General features: G+C 45.8%; 1 long non-coding RNA gene across 1 annotated transcript in view; it reads right to left on the bottom strand.

Moving 5' to 3' along the window:
* Window positions 1-1032: 1032 nt before the first annotated feature.
* The window catches only part of LOC140478560 (uncharacterized), a 47971-nt gene continuing 42021 nt past the window's right edge, over window positions 1033-6982 (bottom strand). The window contains exons 4-5 of the long non-coding RNA XR_011960817.1: window positions 6518-6645; window positions 1033-1248 (exon numbers count right to left, since the gene is read on the bottom strand). This is a non-coding gene — a long non-coding RNA (uncharacterized lncRNA). The remainder of the gene's footprint in view (window positions 1249-6517; window positions 6646-6982) is intronic.

Raw genomic sequence — 6982 nt, 5'->3', positions numbered from 1 at the left:
TCCTTGGACGGATCATCTTTCTCTTGGACTCCTTAACTAATGCTAATCTAAACCAATACTTCTACCTTCATTCTTTCCCTTCCCTTCTATCATTTTGGAATCCTTTATACTCAGCAATATTTAACACACAGTTCTGCCATTCCTTGAGCCAGCTCTCAGTGATCAGTACATCAGATTTCTACACACTAATCTACATCTGGAACTCCCTACATTCCGAGTATTTATGTCCATGCAGAGTACGTCAGATTAAGGCTTCCTTTCTTACTCCATCTTCCACTAATTAACTTGTTGTTGTAAATTAGTACCAACGGTATCTCCCATTATTTTGAGAATCCTGGTAGTCTACTCTACTATTCCTTTTTGGATCCGAAGCACACATCAAGTTATTTTCAATCCCTCCCACACAGCCCACAATGAATTCAGTCCCAGCTCTGTCACGTTAGCCCATCCAGCTTGTCCAGTTGCTGCCTTCCACAGAACCAGTCCCAATGTCCCAGGAAGCTGAAGCCCTTCCTGCTGCACCATCGTTCCAGTCACACTCTCATCTACCTAAAACAGAACCACAACAACGAGCACCCAAGCTACAAATCTTCTCCCAAACTTTGAATTTATTATTGGCTCACAATTTCACTTCTCCCTCTTATTTCTGTGCTCAACCCTTATTTCAGAAGTTAAAAAAAATTGCTAACTTACAGCAATTAACTGACAGTCGCTAATACCGGTGTATTTATCAGCCAATGAAATTACAGCCTTTTCTGTGATGGCTCTTGCACTTCTTTCAAACTCGGTGCAGGCAGGTCCCAGCAGTCGAAAGTTGTCTCTGTGACTCCCGGGCACGTGTAATCCTCCAGCTCCACCTCCACTCTGCTCCCTCACAGGGTCACCGTCTCTGTGACTCCCAGGCACAATTAGGCCTTGATCCTCAGTGTTGATTTATATCCTCCCACTTTGCTGCCTCTGTAACTCCCAGGTGTGAGGGAGCCTCATGCTCCTGCTCCAAGTTGTTCTGTCACATGGTCACTCCCTCTATGATTTGGTGCTGATTTCGAGGCTCCTGCTCTGCTGTTTCTCCAAATCCAAGTCCCAGTTGGCCTCGATCCTCGTTGCGGATGTATATTCTCCCGGTTTGTGCAGCTCTCTCTCAGGTTCCATCCATTTGTGACTCCCAGGTAATGGTAGGTCTCAAGCCTCAGCTGAAGTTTATAACATCCCATTCCGCACTGGTCTCTTATAGGATTGCTGTTGTGCCTGGAAGACAGTGGAAAAGAGGAGGATTAGACAGAGCAGAGCGTGTCACAGTGATTGAGCGAGCTGTATGGGATGGAACAGGTTATCTGGGGAGCTAGGCAGAACTGCAGTAACTAAAGACGTTTGCTGGAAGATACAGTGAGAGTTTCAGACATTGAAGAAGGCAAAGGAAATAGGGAGATGATGGCTTGTTCATGACGGTGCTTTGTAGAGTCTATAAGGCTTTTTCTGAGCTGCTGACAGAAATGTGTAGACTTCAACAAATGCAAATTGACAGCCAGCAAGTGTTGTAACGTACTGGAGACTGTTGAATGTTACAGAGTTAGAAGACTTGCAGCAACTGGGCGGAATATAAACTTTTGGAGCACTTGTAGTGTTCAAGGACCCTCAGGACATGAGGAGGTGCAGAGAATGGGAGCATTCCAAATATGGGATTATAGGGGCTGGAAGTCCTGAGATGGATAAGGAGGATGAAAAGTGCACACGCAACCATTGTAATTATAGAGATTTAGAGATTTAGGAAGGGAACCTGTGCTGTCATTGATTACAGTTATGTGGAGAGTTACAGAAGCTTAAGGGTTTACAAATTTAAAAAGGGATAGAGTTGAGGTGATCAGAAGTTTAAACAAGAATAAAGAAATTTTAGAGATGTCAGGCACAGATGGGAATGGAGGAGGTGAGATATGGTGAGGAACTGTCAGATTTATATGGCGGGGAGGATGTGAGATATAAAAGGTAGAGCTGCATTATCTGTTTGCAGTTACAGACGTGAGGAGTGTTGGAGCACCTGCTGAGGGGACACAGATAATAACAGCTCCAACGGCTGGTGCAGTGGCTCAGGAAGGCAGCTCACTACCGCCTTCTCAGGGACAACTCCAAATCAACAATAAATGCTGGCTCAGCCAACAAAGCTCATGTTCACCAATGAATGAGGGAATAAAAGATCTATAAGTAGCACTGAGGTCACTCAGGAAGGCTCTTTCAACAGCATTTCCCAAACCTGGAACAACTCTATCCTGCAAGGACAGGAGCTCCGGGTGCATGGGAACACCAGCATTTCCAAGGTGCCCTCCAAGCTACGCTCTATCCTCCCAGCACTGTGTCTGTCCCTACACCCAAAGGCCTGCAGTGGGTCAGGAAGGCAGCTCCCCACCACCTTCTCCAGGGAATTACAGATGGGAAGGTAATGGTGAAACTCTGCTGTTTACAGCCAGACAGAAAATTAAATCCAGCAGTGGGTGTGAAATGACATTTCCGTTTCACAACAACATGTTGAACATGGATAGAGGATTTGTCTGATTGGCACAAGGCAGAGAGTGTGAAGAAAGGGGTCTTTTTCACGATGGGACCTGGTGACGAGGGGAGCTCCGCAGGGGTCAGTGTTGGGACTACACTCAACACGTTATTCATTCAGAGTCTGAACAAAGGATGTGAAGGGGTACGAGAAATGAGTTTCCAAGAAAGATTTCAGGGATGAAATTCGTGTCATATGAGGAGCAGGTGAAGTCTCTGTGTCTGCACTTGATGAAGTTTCAGAAGCAGTGGCAGAATCTCATTCAAACTGAGGGGCCTGGATGGAGTGGATGTGGGCAAGATGTTTCACGAGCAGGAGAGACTAGGGGCCAAGGGCACAGCTTCATAGTGAAGGGAGGACCCTTTAGAATAGAGATGTGGAGGAATTTATTCAGCCAGAGGGTGATGGATCTGTGGAACTCACTGCCTCATGGGGCTGTGGATGCTAAGTGATTCAGTGTATCTTACTCAGAGATAAGCAGGTTCTGGATGAATAAGGAGATCAAGGGCTACAGGGAGTGAGAGAATGGGGTTGAGAAACAATTCATACACAATCGAATAGTGGAATAGACCTGATGGATTGAATGGTCTAATTCTACCCCTATACATGATGGTCTTATGGACTGCGCTTATTCCATAAGTTTCTAAGTGTGCAGTTAGTTTTTCTGGCATATCATTTAACATACATTCCAGTACTTTCGTGATTATTGCTGTCACCTCTTGGTTTCAGATCAACTGCAGAAAGCTATGCTATGGCGTAACCTGGGAATCCTGGTGTATAAATCTTAGAAAGGTGGCATACAGGGCCAGCAGGACAAAGAGAATGTAAATGGAATGCTGACATTGATTTCAAAGGGAATGGAGAATAAAAATAGGGAAGCCTTGTAATAAATATAGAGGACTCCAGTCAGCCCGCACGGAGAATACTGTGAACAGATTTGGTCCCCTATCTGGAGGGAAAATGTCCTTGCATTGGAGGCAGCCCAGAGAAGGTTCACCAGGCTGATCTTCAAAATGGAGGGATATTGATAAAAAGAGGTGGAGAAGGTTGAACTTGCAGTCGTTAAAATTTAGAAAATGAGGCAAATTTATTGATACACCAAAGATTCTTGTGTTCTTACAGATTCGGTACTGAGACATTGTTTCACTGAGCAAGGATCTGTAACCGGAGATAAAGGGGAATACAGATACCAGAGAAGCTAACAGAGAAAAGCTGGGCTGTAGAGACTGGAGGATGTTACAGAGTTCGGTGATTTGAGATCAGGTGGTAATCGGGCTGAAAGATGTCAAGTAGAGTTACAGGATTATCGGTTCTGAAGGACTTACAGAGATTGGGAGGAATATAGGCACTAAAGATTACACAGAGGCACTAGAGAGTAGACAGATGGGGTGGTATTGGAGCTACAGGAGTGTATAGAGATAGGGAGGATTGGAGGGACTGGAGAGTACACAGATAGGGGTGGTAGTTGGAGCTGCAGGAGTTTATAGAGAGCGGGAGGATTGTTGGTGCTCGAATTACAGTGACATGGACAATAGTTGGAGCTGCAGGAGTGAGTGAGATAGGGAGGGTTGAAGGGGCTGGATCAGTTCACACAGCCAGGGAGTAGCGTAGGGATTGGAGGAGCCAGAGATGCTGAGGGTTGTAGGGCTGCAGAGGTTCAGAGAGATACTGAGGACTGTGAAGGCATGTTTGCAGCATTCCCATCAGTTACACAGAGATGTGGAGTGCTGTTCTGGAGTGGGTTACAAAAATCAAGAGGGTTGCAGATACTGGAAGATATTGCAAAGACAGTGAGCTGTAGTATTTGAGGAGGTTACAGCGACAGGATGCGTTGAGGAGTTGGAGGCTGCTAAAGGTGTTAAACATGCTGCAAGACATCAATAACCTTACATCGATCGGGGGATTGGAAACTCTGGAGATACAGAATGAGAAATGCAGTAACTGAAAAATATCACAGAGATGGGGAGGAACATATGAGTCAGAGGAGTTATAACATGAGACGGGCTGTATTCAATGGAGTCAGGGAAGATACAGGGAGATCTGAAGGGACTACAGGTGATCAAAAGGACAGTGAGGCTTCTCACTCTCGGATTGGGTCAGTTTACGCAGGCTTGGGGTATTTTATGGAATTGTGTTACTTACAGAGATTAAGAGAGTTGTATAGAATTGAGGAAAGAACAGAGATATGGAAGGCTGTAGTTAATGAAGACTTTTGTTGATGTCAGATGCTGAGGTTCTGGAAAGAATATGGACCGGAAAGCTGTACAATCCGTCAGAGCTTACAGAGACAGGAACAGCAATAGATCCTGGAGACACTAACACAGATAGGGAGTATTGCAGACACTGGAGGAGGTTTCTGCTTTTGGGATGGTTGTAGGGGAGTGTAATGTTTACACAGATAGGGGTGTAAGAGCTGGAGAAGGTTATGGAGATGATTAGATTGGTGGGGAGACTGGAGGAGCCGACATTGACAGGGCGGGTGATAGCGACAGGAGAATGTTACAAAGATAGTAAGTCTTGTAGAAACTGATTGGGAGAGTCACAAGCATTGGAGCTGGTTCCACAGATCGGTAGTTTTACAGGGTCCTGAGAGGATTACGCAGATAGGGAGGTTTGTAGGTTGTCCACATTTTCAGAGTGTTTCAGGAATGGAAAAGTTTACACAGTTAAGGAGGGATGTTGGAGCTGTGGGAGTTCACAGAGACTCGGAGGTTTGAAGGTGTTGGGGCTGATTATGGATAGATGGATATATTTAGGGGCAGTAATATGGAACGCAAAGGGAGAATTTAGATTAGATTCCCTACAGCATGAGAACAGGTACTTCGGCTCAACAAGTCCACACCAACTCTCCAAAGAGTAATCCACCCAGACCCACTTCTCTCCGACAATGCACCTAACACTATGGACAATTTAGCATGGCCGATTCACCTGACCTGCACATCTTTAGACTGTGGGAGGAAACCCACGCAGACACAGGGAGAAGGTGCAAACTCCACACAGACAGACAGTCACCTAACGCTGGAATCGTACCTGGGTCCCTGGCACTGTGAGGCATCATCGCTCACCACTGAGCCACCGTGCTGCACAAATTGCAGAATTACACAAAGAGAGAGTGTTTGAGGTGCTGGGAGGACTGTAGGGAGTGGACGAGCAAACAGAGATGTGGAGTATTGCTGTGGCTTGAAAAGGGTCTGGAGGTGTTCATATCGGTAAGGAGGTGGGTAGGGTTGGGAGAAGGTTACTGTGGTTGTGTAGGCCAGGAGGCAGGAGTGTGATCGGAGGTGCAGAAGGTTACAGTGATATCATGTTTTCTTGGGGGTTGAGGAAAGTACACAGGTGGGTATTTTGCTCCAGGCTGGAGGATTTTACAGAGACGGGGTTACTGTAAGTATTGTGAAAAACTATAGAAATGGAAATTATTGAACTGAGTGCAGGATGAGATTACTGGGATTGGGCATGTTATCGACACTGGAGCAATTTACACATAGGGAGAGTCGTCAGCATCGGAGGAGGTTTCAAATATACAGCAGGAATATCGGAGGGGTGGAGGTTACAGAAATAAGAAAATTTCTAGGAATTACAAGCATTCAAGACAATGGCACAAACAAGTTAGACCAAAAGGCATGTTTCCTTGTTGGATGACTCTATCACATGACAAGAGAGAGCGTGAGGAGGGACTATAGAACAGAAAGATCCCAGGTTTCAATCCCATCTCCTTGAGGGAGGCCTGCTTTCCCCTCTGTTGTACTGATCCTCACTAAGACAGCACAGGCCTGGATTGATAACTGTCAACTTACTGTATTGACATAGGAAGGCTCAGTACAGAAGAGATGAAAATTAACAAGACGGTGGGGTTTGAGCCTGAGACCATCATGCTCTGTGTTTACCCTTCAACACTGTATCTGTGTCACGCCTTCTAGACCAAAGTTCGATCCCTTAAATATACTCTACTCTGTTCACTGTGAGTGATCGTACCTCGCTGCAGGATTTACTGAAGCCTCCAGATCTCACTCTCCATTTCTCTGGCTGACCAACTGTCTTCAGTGTGGTGATGGACGAGACAGCAATTGGGAATTCTGTTGACTCAAGAGCATCCTGAGTATCTACAGGAGAAAGAGAAACAGACAGAATGGGAATCTAGACTGATGCAGTGAGGGTTACACATGGAGAATGGCACTGAGTCCAACAGAGATCTGGAAAAATCGCAGTCTCCATCCCTGGTCTGTGTTGCCTCATCTCCCTGGAGTGGAGAATTCTGTTGGCTCAGTTAAGGCTGTCATTCCAACTGCCTTGTTGCAAATGCAGGGCGCGTGTCACTGAGAGAGGGCCTTTGAGGGCTGGTTAGAGGTCACAGACTGGGAGAGATGTTTGGGGGCGCGACAATGTTGCAGGGTTAAACATATTTAGAGTTGCTACAGAATGTTCGCATGAGAAAACATT

Source organism: Chiloscyllium punctatum, chromosome 6 (genome assembly GCF_047496795.1).
Source record: "Chiloscyllium punctatum isolate Juve2018m chromosome 6, sChiPun1.3, whole genome shotgun sequence".
In the NCBI taxonomy this organism is placed as follows: Eukaryota; Metazoa; Chordata; class Chondrichthyes; order Orectolobiformes; family Hemiscylliidae; genus Chiloscyllium; species Chiloscyllium punctatum.
This window is presented reverse-complemented; position numbering and strand designations above follow the sequence as displayed.